Source organism: Cervus elaphus, chromosome 5, assembly GCF_910594005.1.
Source record: "Cervus elaphus chromosome 5, mCerEla1.1, whole genome shotgun sequence".
In the NCBI taxonomy this organism is placed as follows: domain Eukaryota; kingdom Metazoa; phylum Chordata; class Mammalia; order Artiodactyla; family Cervidae; genus Cervus; species Cervus elaphus.
Window position 1 is genome coordinate 27965037 of NC_057819.1, and position 15040 is coordinate 27980076.

The 15040-nt window shown below is 44.4% G+C and overlaps 1 long non-coding RNA gene across 1 annotated transcript in view; it reads left to right on the forward strand.

Moving 5' to 3' along the window:
- Nucleotides 1-13419, forward strand: part of LOC122694032 — a 29408-nt gene extending 15989 nt beyond the window's left edge. The window contains exon 3 of the long non-coding RNA XR_006341082.1: nt 11590-13419. This is a non-coding gene — a long non-coding RNA (uncharacterized LOC122694032). The remainder of the gene's footprint in view (nt 1-11589) is intronic.
- Nucleotides 13420-15040: the final 1621 nt, after the last annotated feature.

Genomic DNA, 15040 nt, shown 5'->3' on the forward strand with positions numbered 1-15040 from the left:
GAAGACCCAAGACCCTACGTGTCTCGACTAAGACCAGGTGCAGCCAAAGAAAAAAAAAAAAAAAGAAAAAAAAAAAAAAAAAAAAAAAAAAATTCGCTCAAGTATAAGGCTTGCAACGTGAGAGAGGTGACTGAGGGAAAATACTTTTTCTTCTAAGGAAAAATTTAATGAGAATCACTGCCCATGGCGACCGTGAACCTCCCGTTGCTAGGCAGGATGCTGTCTCCGGGCAACGCAGCTGGCCGGGAATTGGCCAACGGACTTGCAACGATTTTAGCCAATGGAGTCTTGCGGCAGTGGGGCATGGGCGCCCTGGTCAATGGAAAACGTGAGCGATAAGTAACTAAGCCGAAAATGATCTCTGTATAACGCACTTGTGAAAGATGGATCCCAGAAGGCACTAGCTGAACATTTATAAAGGGGAAGAAAATACTCTGTGAGCCAGATTTAAGTTTTGCTTGCCTTCCTAAGCCTTCTAGGCTTGCAGTGTTGTTCAGCCACGCTCATGTACTGCTGTCAGTTCGGTGGCCTTTGTGCCCCAGACCACCCTCATCCTGACCTGAGCTTATACAGGAAGAGCCAGCAGGGCTGGGATGCCAAAGGATCCCTGCACTGAGAAGGCAGCAGCAGTGACTTCAGAGGAACACTGAAATCAGTGCTCTTATTTATGCTTTAATTTGACTTCTACGTTCTTGGTACAATAAAGGACAGAAACAGTATGAACCTAACAGGAGCAGAAGAGATAAAGAAGAGGTGGCAAGAATACACAGAAGAACTATAAAAAAGAGATCTTAATTTACCAGATAGCCACGATGGTGTGATCACTCACCCAGAGCCAGGCATCCTGGAATGCAAAGTCAAGTGGGCCTTAGGAAGCATCACTATGAACAAAGCTAGTGGAGGTGATGGAATTCCAGTTGAGCTATTTCAAATCTAAAAGATGATGCTGTGAAAGTGCTGCACTCAATATGCCAGCAAATATGGAAAACTCAGCAGTGGCCACAGGACTGGAAAAGGTCAGTTTTCATTCCAATCCCAAAGAAAGGCAATGTCAAAGAATGTTCAAACTACTGCACAATTGCACTCGTCTCACACACTAGCAAAGTGGTGCTCAAAATTCTCCAAGCAAGGCTTCAACAGTATGTGAACCATGAACTTTCAGATGTTCAACCTGGATTTAGAAAAGCTGGAGGAACCAGAGATCAAATCGCCAACATCTGTTGATTCATAGAAAAAGTAAGAGTTCCAGAAAAACATCTACTTTATTGACTGTGCCAAAGCCTTTGACTGTGTGCATCACAACAAACTGTGGAAAATTCTTCAACAGATGGGAGTACCAGACCACCTGACCTGCCTCGTGAGAAATCTGTATGCAGGTCAAGAAGCAACAGTTAGAACCGGACATGGAACAATGGACTGGTTCCAAATCGGGAAAGGAGTATGTCAAGGCTTTATATTGTCACCCTGTTTATTTAACTTATATGCAGAGTACATCATGTGAAATGCTGGGCTGGATGAAGCACAAGCTGGAATCAAGATTGCCGAGAGAAATATCAAAAACCTCTGATATACAGATGACACCACCCTTATGGCAGAAAGTGAAGAGGAACTAAAGAGCCTCTTGATGAAAGTGAAAGAGGGTAATGAAAAATCTGGCTTAAAACCCAACATTCAGGAAACTAAGATCATGGCATCTGGTCCCATCACTTCATGGCAAAGAGTTGGGGAAACAATGGAAACAGTGACAGACTTTATTTTCTTGGGTTGCAAAGTCACTGCAGATGGGGACTGCAGCCATGAAATTAAAAGATGCTTGCTCCTTGAAAGAGCTATGACCCTTTGCCAACAAAGGTCCATCTAGTCAAGGCTATGGTTTTTCCAGTAGTCATGCATGGATATGAGAGTTGGACCATAAAGAAAGCTGAGTGCTGAAGAATTGATGCTTTTGAATTGTGTTGGAGAAGACTCTTGAGAGGCTGTTGGACTGCAAGGATATCAAACCAGGCAATCCTAAAGGAAATCAGTCCTGAATATTCATTGGAAGGACTGATGCTGAAGTGGAAACTCCAATACTTTGGCCACCTGATGCAAAGAACTGACTCGTCTGAAAAGACCCCGATGCTGGGAAAGATTGAAGGAGGGAGGAGAAGGGGATGGCAGAGGATGAGATGGTTGGATGGCATCACCGACTCTATGGACATGAATTTGAGTAAGCTCCAGGAGTTGGTGATGGACAGGGAAGCCTGGTGTGCTACAGTCCATGGGGTTGCAAAGAGTTGGACATGACTGAGTGACTGAACTGAACTGATGTTCTTGGGAAGGAAGTGCATTCCTATAGGTTATAATTTAAATGGGCCTATGCTCAGTAATAGAAACCTGGCTTCCTGTGATGAGATGCCTTAGGCTTGCAGGATGGGGACTGGGGTGTCAGAGAGGTGAGCTCTATTGGCCAGTTATGGGTCTCATTTGCAAATAGTAGGAAGGTAAGAGAAAAAGTAACTCATCTTGTCACTGACCAAGGTTTGTGGCCTTCCCCAATCAATAGAAATTGACTAGCAGCCAGATAGGAAATTGAGGCAAGGCTTTATTGGGACTCCTGCTGTAGCAGGATGGAGCAAAAACAAACAACAGTTTCCCTTGCTTGTTCCTTGAGCAAGGTTCCAGGGTGAGTTTGTTCCTTTTATGGCGGTAGTCCGCAGCTTTTTTGGCAGCAGGGGACTGATTTTGTGGAGGACAGTTTTTCCACGGACAAGGACAGGATGGGGCTGGGGAATGGTTTTGGGCTGATTCTCATAAGAAGCCCGCAACCTAGATCTCTCACAGCCCCAGTTCACAGCGGCATTTGCATTCCTATGAGAATCTAATGCCCTTGCTGATCTGATAGGAGGTGGAGGTCAGGTGGTAATGGGAGTGATGGGAAACAGCTTGAAATACAGATGAAGCTTTGCTGGCTCCCTTGCTGCTCACCTGCTGTGTGGCTCAGTTTCCTAACAGGCCACGGAGTGATCTGTGGCCCCAGGGTTGGGGATCCCTGTTACATAAGGTGAGGGTAGGGGTGTGCCCAGGGCTGGAGCCAGAGGAGTGGCTCAGGTGTTTTGTCTCCCCCGAGGTGGTGGTGTGTGCAGGAGGCCTGCACAGTACCCTGTTTTGGGTCCAGGATCTTCAAAAGTGGCAGTTTGGTGTTTTTGGTCTATTTGTATGTTTTTGTCCAGAATTTGCCCCAGCTGTTCATGCATGCAATTATTTTTAGCCCCATACAGTTTCTTTATTCTGTTGCTTGAGGAGAGGTGTGTCCATGTGCAAGCATTGCACTAAAGGTTCCCCAGGTCCCAACCTGTCTCATTCCCCACTGAGTGACTCCACACCCTTATTCTTAAGGGATAAGGAACTGAAGGTCTCTTCTGTTGAAACTTCTTCCTGCTGGGCAGGAGCTACAGACCCTAGCCTATCCTAGAGATGTAGTCAGTCCCTCGCTGACTGTTCCAAGGACTGTAGGCACCTGGCCCACTTTGCACTGGAATGAGCTGCATTCCTTGAGCCATCGTGTGCCTTACTTCAAACTGTTGGAGCCTAAAAGACACAGACTTAATCAAAAGGTTAGACACACAAAGGCTAAAAAGGAGAATAAGAGCAATAGCCATTAAAGGGCCTAGAAAGGGAAGGAACCAGGGTTAATTCGGGCTTCCTTAACTGTTAACCAGACAAGGGAAGTGATATTGCTCCTGCCAAAATTATGAAGCCACTCTGCTTTGTTCTGCCAGAAGGCAATCAAGGGCCAGACAGTCGCTAAGAACCACATTAGCCAAGGAAACGAGAGGTCCCAAGTCCCGTTAAGGCTTCAAATAGGGGCCAGTCCACTACATCATTTTACTTAACTGTTGATGATGCCTGTTTTATGAGAAAGTATCTCAGATCTTCCACCGACTCACAGATGTATTCTTCTGTTGTGACCTGTGGAATTTCTGGAGGTAAAAACTTTAGTCTGGAGAAAGGGAACTGGATATCCCTTGCAGTTTGACAGCACTGGGAGTGGTTAAAACTATTTTATAGAGGCCCTTTCATTTTGGCAATACTTGGTCTCTGGGGCACCCCTCTTTCCAGGTTTTGAGAAGAACTTGGTCCCAGGGTTTATTTGTGAAGGAATTGCTCCTTCCTCTGCAGTTTTAGTGGGAGTTGGCAGTGTCTTGTGGTTATAGCCCTGGATTGCCTTCTGAACTCGTCCTAGATTAATACTGTACCTCAGGGTCTGGCTCAGGTCCTCATCCAGTAGAGTGTCAGTAGTCAGAAAAGGCCTCCCATAGGTCATTTCAAATGGGCTAAGCCTCAGACCACTCTTTGAGGGCTACACAGATCCCGAGTAGTGCAATAGGAAGCAAGTTGGTTCAGGGTTCATGAGTTTCTTCACAGCTTTGCTAAAGTTTTCTTTTAAAGTATGGTTCATTTTCTCTGCCTTTCCTGAAGACTGGAGGTGCCTCGAGGTGTGTTGCTTGTAGTCTAGGGCCATTGTGAGCCCTTGTGTGATTCTGGCTAAAAAAAGGGTCCTTGGTTGCTCTGGAGGAATTTTGGAAGTCCAAACCAAGGAATACCTGTGGTTAATTCATGTTGGTGTATGACAGAAATCAAACTGATATTGTAAACCAATCATCAATTAAAAATAACAATACTTTTTTAAAAAAGAGAAAAAAGTCGCGGGGGGGTGGCATACAGATGTCCATAGCCTTTTCAGATTGGGTGAGGGTGGCTGCAACCCATCCTGTAAAAGTATCAACAAACACCAGAAGATAACTGATCATCAGGGCATTCAGGTGAAATCTAATTGCCAGTCTCCCCCTGGATATGTCCCTCAGCATTGGATTGACCTGAGTAACTAAGGGGGCGAAGACATGACTGAAATGACTTAGCATGTGGGTTATTATGGGCACATAAATCATAGGCAGGTGTTACTTCTTTTGCTGTTATTTTAAGTCCCTTCCCTGAAAGAGCCTTTTGCATCAAGTCTCATAGTGCATCCCTCCCATAGTGGGTGGCATCATGTAGCTCTTAGTGAGTTTCCATTGTTGGGCCTCAGGGATTAGAAGCTTATCCCCCTTTTTATACCAGCCTGTGTTTCCTTTTGCATAGCCCCATTTCTCAGCATTTTCTTATTCCTATGGGGAACACTGACTCCTGAGAAACCTGTACGCAGGTCAAGAAGCAACAGTTAGATCTGGACATGGAACAACAGACTGGTTCCAAATCGGGAAAGGAGTATGTCAAGGCTGTACATTGTCAACTTGCTTATTTAACTTATATGCAGAGTACATCATGAGAAATGCTGGGCTGGATGAAGCATAAGCTGGAATCAAGATTGCCAGGAGAAATACCAATAACCTCAGATGCAGATGACACCACCCTTATGGCAGAAAGCAAAGAAGAGCTAAAGAGCCCCTTGATGAAAGTGAAAAGAGAAGAGTGAAAAAAACAATCAACAATGAAATCAACAATCAGAAAACTAAGATCATGGCATCTGATCCCATCACTTCATGGCAAATAGATGGGGAAACAGTGGAAACAGTGAGAAACTTTATTTTTAGGGTCTCCAAAAACACTGCAGATGGGGACTGCAGCCATTTAATTAGAAGATGTTTACTCCTTGGAAGAAAAGTTATGACCAACCTAGACAGCATATTAAAAAGCAGAGACGTTACTTTGTCAACAAAGGTCCATCTAGTCAAGGCTATTGTTTCTCCAGTAGTCATCTATGGATATGAGAGTTGGACTATAAAGAAAGCTGAGTGCCGAAGAATTGATGCTTTTGAACTGTGGTGTTGGAGAAGACTCTTGAGAGTCCCTTGGACTGCAAGAAGATCCAACCAGTCCATCCTAAAGGAGATCAGTCCTGGGTGTTCATTGGAAGGACTGATGTTGAAGCTGAAACTCCAATACTTTGGCCACCTGATGCGGAGAGCTGACTCATTGGAAAAGACCCTGATGCTGGGAAAGATTGAGGGCAGGAGGAGAAGGGGATGACAGAGGATGAGATGGTTGGATGGCCTCATCAACTCAATAGACATGAGTCTGGGTAAAGTCTGGGAGTTGGTGATGGACAGGGAAGCCTGGTGTGCTGCAGTCCATGGGGTCACAAAGAGTTGGACATGACTGAGCCACTGAACTGAACTAATGGGGAACACTGAACAAAGCTGAGGGCCAAAGAATTGATACTTTTGAACTGTGGTGTTGGAGAAGACCCTTGAGAGTCCCTTGGTCTGCAAGGAGATCCAACCAGTCCATCCTAAAGGAGATCAGTCCTGAATATTCATTGGAAGGACTGATGCTGAAGCTGAAGCTCCAATACTTTGGCCGCCTGATGTGAAGAACTGACTCATTGGAAAAGGTTGAAGGCAGGAGGAGAAGGGGATGACAGAGGATGAGATGGCTGGCATCGCCAACTCAATGGACATGAGCGAGCTCTGGGAGTTGGTGATGGATAGGGAAGCCTGGTTTGCTGCAGTCTGTGGGGTGACAAAGAGTTGGACATGACTGAGCAACTGAACTGACTGATGGGGAACACTGAGAAGGCTAGAATAGAAAGTTCAGGGGGACCAGTCACTAGAGCCATACCTTGTTCAGCTGCCTGTTTTATGATTTGATCAGCTTTGCTGTTCCCTTGGCTCACAACAGATCCATCCCTCTGATGGCCCCTACAGTGCATGCTACCTGGGTCGGAAGCTGCACTGCTTCTAGAAGAACCAGAATCTAACTTCTATGTTTTATGGCAGAATTTCTAGTGGTTAACATTCCTCTTTCTTCCAAATGGCAGCATGAGCATATAGCACATGGAATCCATGTTTAGAGTCAGCAAAAATATTTAATTTCTTATTCTTCCCTAATTGCAAAACTGTCATTAATACAGTTTGTTCAGCCTTCTGGGCTGGCAGGACCTTGGCTTCTATGAATTCATCTGGACTAACTATGGAATACCTTGCCTTTTGGGTTCCCATATCTAGTTTTACTGCTCTCATCAGTAAACCATTTGACCTCAGGGCTGTCAAGAAGCTCATCTAGAAGATCAGAGCTGCTGAAGTTAGTTTGTTCTATGGTCTCTATATGTTGATACACTAAGCCTCCACTCTCAACCACTGGGCAGAGTTGCTGGGTTCAGGGTTCAGCACACCTGTAAGATAATATTTTGTTAACCTTCCTCCAGTTAACTAGTGATGTCCTTTGATCTCCAGCACAGATTGTACCAGATGATGAGAGAGCTGATTCTTAGGTAGGTTGATAAGGTGTCCAGGACCCTCAAGGAGGAAGAAGTCCAGGGCCCTTGAGGTGGAGAAAGGGGTCTGGGGCTCTCGAGGAGAAAGGAACAGTTTTCTTTCTGCATTGCTTTGTCTTAGTCATGTAAGATGTTTTTTCTTAAACTGGGTTTTTATGACAACAGTCTTTAACACTAAATTTCTTTAAGCCCAGTAATGATTACACAACAAAACAACTCATCTTGCTCAAGGGTATGTTTTTCCTTAAGCTCTGTACTAATGATTATATAACAACAATGTATCTTGCTCAAGGACATGTTTCTCCTTCTTAACAAGAACCTTCTGCTTAATCTTGTTATCTTAAAATGTATGTTGTGGGAGGGGGTCTGGTAAGACCTTTCTATTGTTAGTTCTAATCTTGTTAATTTAAGATGTATGTTGTGGGAATGGGTCTGGTAAAAGTATATAAGTCCTTGCTAAGACTACCAAGTGGGGCTCTCTCCATCCCCCCTTTTTTGTCTATGTCCAAAACTTTCTCTGTCCTTTTCCACTGTAATAAAACTTCTGCCACACAAAAACTCTGAGTGATCAGCCTGACCCTTGATCCTGAAGCTAAATCATCTTTGGAGATCACAAATTCGACATTGTTCACCATAAGCTGTCCTTGAAAGGTTAACAGATCCAAGTGTTGTCCCAGGATGAGCTTGGTCGCATCATGACCAACAGGGCTCTGGTTGCTACTGCCTGCAGGCTGCTTGGCCATCCCAGGGCCACTGGATCCAATTATTTTGAAAAGTAAGCCACTGGTCTCTAACTCAGTCCCAGCTTTTGGATCAAGACTCCTAGTGCTACCTCTGATCTCTGGTGAACGTATAGGGTGAAGAACTTGGCCAAATTTGGAAGCCCCAGTGCTGGTGTTCTACTCAACTCAGTCTCAGGAATTTCAGAGGCCTGTAGGTGGTCCCTATTCCAATGAAAGGGCTCCCTTTCTTCTCCCCTTAGAGCCTCACATAGGGGTTTTGCTATAAGGCCATAATTTGGAATCCAGATACAATAGAACCCAGCCATCCCAAGAAAGCCTCAGAGTTGCCTCTTCGTGGCTGGAGATGGTAATGTGCCAATTGCTGCTTTTCAATCAAGGGCCAGGGCTTGTGCCCCTGGGGGAAAATTCCTAAATATTCAACCCATTGCTGTGAGATCTGAGCCTTGGTTTGAGAGACTTATCAATAAATCATCAACATGTTGTAGCAGAGTTCCCTTCTCCAGGCTCAGTTCCTTCGGCTCCCTTGTTAACACGTTTCCATAACAATGGGGGCTGACCTGAATACCCTACAAGACTGTCCATGTGTATTGGGTAATCTACAGGGTATCAGTTCAGTCACTCAGTCATGTCCGACTCTTTGCAACCCGATGGACTGCAGCACTCCAGGCTTCCCTGTCCATCACCAACTCCTGGAGCTTACTCAGTCCATCAAGTTGGTGATGCCATCCAACCATCTCATCCTCTGTCATCCTCTTCTCCTCCTGCCTTCAATCTTTCCTAGCATCAGGGTCTTTTCAAATGCGTCAGTTCTTTGCATCAGGCAGCCGAAGTATTGGAGTTGCAGGTGTCAAGGTCCCTCCATTCAAAGGCAAAAGCTATTGAGAGTCTGGATGCAGGGGAATACAGAAAAATGCATCTTTGAGGTTCAAAACAAATAGTGCTCCCTGGCACTTGTGTGAGGAGGGTGTCTGGGTTTGATACCAGTGGGTGAATAGGGATGACTGCCCCATTCATTGCTCATAAGTCTTACACCAACTGATACTCCCTGTTAGGATTCTGAACAGGGAGGATTGGGATGCTTCAAGGGGATTGGCAAGGCCTAATGGGTCCGTGTTTTAGAAATTTGCTGAGCAGTGGTTGGGTTCCCTTCAGGGCCTCAGGCTTCAAAGGATACTGTCTCTTCCAGGGGTATTTTCCCCCAGGCCTTAATCTTATTTTTATTTGGGGAACACATTTTCCCTTCCTGGCACTGAGGTATCCCAAACTGCACGATTTATTTGTTCTCTAATTTCTTAGGGGATGTCTTGGGGAATATTTTGATGATCTGCAGGTGGGTGATCTGGGGCTACTAACAGATGTACTCTCTGTTTAGATTTTTTTACTTCCTTGGACTTGACCCTGTCCTAAGAATATGCTTTTTGTCATTGTTGTTCAGTTGCTAAGTCATGCCCAACTTAGGACTGCATGCCCAACCCATGGACTGCAGCATGCCAGACTCCCCTGTCCTCTACTATCTTCTGGAGTTTGTTCAAATTCTTGTCCATTGAGTCTGTGATGCCATCCAACCATCTCATCCTCTGTTGCCCCCTTCTCTGCCTGTGCTCAATCTTTGCCAGCATCAGGGTCTTTTCCACTGAGTTGGCTCTTTGCATCAGGTAGCCAAAGTATTGGAGCTTCAGCTTCGGTAACAGTCCTTCCAATGAATATTCAGGATGGATTTCCTTTAGGATTGATTGGTTTGATCTCCTTGCAGTCCAGCAGCCTCTCAAGAGTCTTCTCCAACACCACAAGTTGAAAGCATCAATTCTTCAGTGCTCATCCTTCTTTATGGTCCAACTATCACATCTGGTACATGACTACTAGAAAAACCATAGCTTTGACTATACAGACCTTTGTCAGCAAAGTGATGTCTCTGCTTTTTAATTGGCTGTCTAGGTTTGTCATAGTTTTCCTTCCAAAGAGCACGTGTCTTTTAATTTCATGGCTGCAGTTACCATCCACAGTGATTTTGGAGTCCAAGGAAAGAAAATCTGTCACTGCTTCCACTTTTTCCCCTTGTATTTGCCATGAAGTGATGGGACTGGTTGCCATGGTCTTAGTTCTTTGAATGTTGAGTTTCAAGCCAGTTTTTTTCACTCTCCTCTTTCACCCTCATCAAGAAGTTCTTTAGTTCCTCTTTACTTTCTGCCATTAGAGTGGTGTCATCTGCATATCTGAAGTTATTATGCTAATCTCTCCTGAGAAGGGGGACAGAGCATTGTGGCATATACAAAAACGAATGAATAGTAATAATGGAGCAAATTCCACAGGCAAGGGGAGACATAAATCGCCATACCTTTGACTTTCCATCAACTCCCATCACAGTACAGTCATGGGTGGAGAGGGGGCCAGCTGGCCAAGACAGAACAGGGCAGATGGCTCCAGTGTCTATAGGAAATTTAGTTCCCTGCCTGCCACATCAAGGGTGACCTGAAGTTCTGCTGGGGTGATAAGGATGGAGTGAATGGGATCTGAAGCCAGGCAGGTGGTTGGGTCCCGTCAGCTGGTGTGCAATAATCTCTCATTTGCAAAGTGATTTGCAAGGAACTGGGGCTGGTTGGGGGTTGCCCCTCAGGTGTCCCGCAAGATAGTGCTCAGGATATCCCCCTGCCAGCAACCTACTTTCCAACGAAGACATACTGGTTCATGCCCAGGTAACTTCTTGGTGGTCTGTACAGCCTTCTTGGCCCTCCAGGTTACCCCTGAGGTGGTGGGTGGATCAGCAGCCAGAAAGCTGGGTTTTATTTATTAGCCTCTTATCCTTATTGGCCTTCTCCACTAAGTCTTGGTTGTTACAGACCTTGAAAGCTTCCTCTACCAAGGTTGACAACTGGGTTTGTGATCCAGCCTCAAGCTTTTGTAATTTTCTCCAGGTAGCAGGAGTTGCCTTGGTGGTAAAATTCATGGCCAATAGTGTCCTCCTTTCTGCAGGCTCCAGGGCTGTATTGGTGCCCTTCCTGAATGCCTCTGTCACCCCACTTGAAAAACTGCCAGATTTTCATCTTTTCCTATATAACTTTTCAGACCTTATCATAATTTACAGGCTTCACCATACAGCCTTTCCTTCTGATAAATCAAAAGTAAATGTAAAAAAAAAAGTAGATGTAGATCACTTAAATGTACAAGAACTCATGACCTGTTATCTAGAGCAGCATTCCAGGAAAACTTGTTCTTTTATGAGAGAGAGAAACCAATTACAGTCTTGAATAAACCTATGCTTAATAAAATTCATTTACCTAATTAAAGTTAACCCAACTTTAGAAACCTCTAACCACATACAAAATTCTTTTCTCAATGTTCCTTTTTCACAAACCTGCAACTTTCTGTAGCCATATTATGTCCTTTATTCTTTACATTCAGAAATAGCTAGCTCCAGGAGCAGCTTAGGTGTTTTGCTTAGGTGGTGGTGTGTACAGGGGACATGTGTAGCACCCTGCTTTTGCTCTTGGCTCTTTAAAAGTGGCATTGGTCTCTCTCTGTATCTTTTGTCCAGAATTTGCTACAACTGCACATGCATGTAGTTATTTTTAATCTTATATACTTTCTTTGTAGCTTGTTGCTGGAGCAGAGGTGTGTCCAAGTGCAAGCATTGCAGCATTGTAGTGAAGAGTCTCAGGTCCCAGCCTATCTTACTGCCAACACCTTGATTTAGCCCAGGAAGACCTCTGTCAGACCTCTGACCTTCAGAAGTGTAAGATAATAAATGTGTGTGGTTTTAAGCCACCAAGTTTGTAGTAATTTGTTACAGCAGCACAGAAAACTAACACAACATGAGAACTTAGCAGGTAACAGATCGGTTAACAAACCAGTGGGCAAAGGATGCTAACTCTACACTTCAGTGTAAAACTTCTAGAGTCTTCCTTTCTATGTTTAATAATCAATTTAGAATTTATTTTAAATATACTGTGTGACAGCAATCTTTTTTTCTATTCTTGTATAGCTATCTGACTGTTACTACACAATTTATTGAGAAGTTTCTCTTCCACAGTATTTTCCTCCAATATTTTATTATGAAAATTTTCAAGCATACAGAAAAGTTGAGAGAATTTTATAGTGAGCACTGACATTCCAAACTTAAGATTTTACCCAGTGTGTTGAACTTGTGCCGATGGTGCTAAAGAAATAGGAATACAATTGTGGGCACTCAGCGCACATCAAGGATGTGGCACCAAAGTCTGTTTATTAGTTGCCATCGTATTCTTCATCACTACACTCCCAGTCAAAAAAAGGAAAAGGACAAATTTCACTTCTGGATGTCCTTGACGGAGCAGTGAAAAATACTTTTTTATTATAAAAATCTCAAATCTTGAGTCCATATCTTTTTAGTATCTTTTAAACAAATATCCTGTGCTGCATCCTGAAGTTCCATAGTTGTCTCCCCAAAAAGCACTGGTGTGATTATTTGAGTTGGGAGCTGAACTCTGCATGAAAAAAGAACTGAAAGATAAGATGTGGGGATGTGGAAGACATCTCAACAATCAACCAAGTGAGTTGTCATTCAAAAGAAACAAGGAACAACATTTTTTGCCAACATAAAACTAGAGTGTTCAAATGAAAACAGAATTTTGGAAATCTTGTATCTGTTACTGTGAACTTCACAGATTCCCAACACTTAAAGTCAATGATGATATTTACCAGCTTTCACCAGTATCCACCAGCTTTCATACTGTAGAATGCAAGTGTCAACATTTGGAAGATCTGCATTAGAAAGTGAAAGGATATTTTCCAAATGACCAATGCATGATATTACAAAGTCATGCTTAATAAAATTATCCATTCAAAGAGCAAACCAGACCAATGAGTTTTAATATAATAGAGTAGAAAAAGTTCACTTAACTGGTTACAAATGGTACACTGCAACTGACCTATTCCTTGTCTACCTTTTTCTGAGAAGAATATGCACAATCATTTAAGTATATTAAAATATTCTGTCCTTTTCCAAGGACATACCTATGTGAAGCCAGATTTGTTTATATACTTCCAGAAGCACATATAAGAATCCAGCTGTTTTACGTTAAGCTAGACATTTAAAAGATTCTCCCATCCCCATCCCCAAAGGAAAAACTGCCACTCCCAAGTTTCTGGAAAATTAATTTTCATAAAAATTTCACTCAGGGAGGGAACATGGGTTAACTTATGGCTGACACATGTTGATGTTTGGTAGAAACCAACACAATACTGTAAAGCAATTATCTTTCAATTAAAGATTAATTTAAAAAATTCACTTATACAACAGAAGGAATCTTTTCATTATTAAAGTATATATTAGGCTCTTACTGAGAGGGTAACAGGCAGGAAGGCCAGGGGTCTCCAAACGGAGGAAATAGGCTGCAAGTGCCAGACATTTTTATCTCTCTTAAGAGGCAGGAGGAAACAAACCAGCGATATTTTTTCTTCTCTGTACAAATTTAAAAGAAAGTTTCTCTTAAAATGCTGTGTTGCCATGACACTTGGTTTCATCTGAAGCTAACTACTCTCAAACCTTGAGTTAACCAATACATTTTTTTAATGGAAATATTTGTCTTAAGATATGTTAAGTTACCCCAGACTCTGTAAGTTCTGCCAAATGTCCTAACCTACTTACTCAGCTATTGTTCCCCTAATCTATGTAAATGAAACTATTTGTTGGTAATCTGCCCTTCTACAAGATTCGAGTCAATCGTTTTATGGCCAGGGATGAATTATCTGGTGCCTTTCTAAATTCTAAGACATTCCTTTCTTTTCATTAACAGACTGTGAGTGACTATATAACTTACAGCTAAAGACTAGGAGGGGGTACTCTTTTGCCCCCTTCTGATGCCTATGTCAGAAGCTTTCTCTATCTCCTTTATACTTAATAAAACTTTATTACACAAAAGCTCTGAGCGATCCAGCCTCGTCTCTGGCCCCGGATTGAATTCATCTCCTCCGGAGGCCAAGAATCCCGGCGTCTTATCGTTCAGCAACAACCTTTCATTACCATTCAGAAAAGCAGGAACCTTAGAACACTTTAAACTCAACTTAGACCCCTCCCGCCTTTGTGCTACTGATGTCAACTGTTTTAATACTCCTTATTCTTGAAAGCCCGAGTACCCCCCGCCCAAGGTCGCTGCTTCACTGGTCTGTGCCTCTAGGCTGCGGCGCGCAGTTCGGGTGGTCGTCTGTCAGAAACGCAGGCGCAGGAGGAACCACCGCGGAGGCTTCTAAGAGTTGTGGTTTGTCCTGCCCCTGGTTGCACTGACGCATTTCATGTACATCCCTAGCGGCAGCCGTCTACTCGGCACCTGCTGGGAGAGCTCTGTCGGCCTGCAGCGTCCCTGATCCGGGGCGATGACCTGAGCTTGAGCAGGCCCACCTCGTCTGCCAGAAGGCCGTCCCTGAAGCACCCCGGAGGGGGAGACGCAAAGTCGAGAGCGAGTACCGACCGGATCTGCGTGCAGATCCGGGAGGTCTGCTCCCAGCCGGCCTCCCTCCAAATTCCCGCGCTCCCTCAAAATCCCTCAGAGGAGCCCCATGCGCCAATTCCCTCCCGCGTCCAGGCGGCGGGACAGTGCAGACCAGTCTGGCCTCCTTCGCGTCTGCTCTGACCTGGTCGCGTTTGTGTAGGTGGGGGCGGGTAGAGGTGGGGAACCCCGCGGCTGCCTGAGAGAAGGGGGCCCAGCCATAGGAAGGGAGGTGCGGGTTCTCTGGGTGGTAGAGGGGTCCCGCGTGGGCATGGACGCTTCACGGAGTCTGGTGTCCTCAAGGTTCTCTCAACGCAGCCATCTGGTCCTGTAACCCCTTCGCAGGAAGCTCCAAACTGGCCGTGGGGATGGCCATCAGGGTCTGGACAACAGCTGTCTGGGTGTAGAGTTTCAGTTTTGTCAGAGGATGTAGAGTTTCAGTTTTGCAAGATGAAGAATTCTGGACTGCCGGGCCAGCCGGAAGATTTCAGTGAGCAACACGACGTGTTCCTTTAGGTTAAGAAATAAAGACACAGAACAGATGGGGTCGAGAGGATCGCTGCAGTCAGCGATGATTCTTT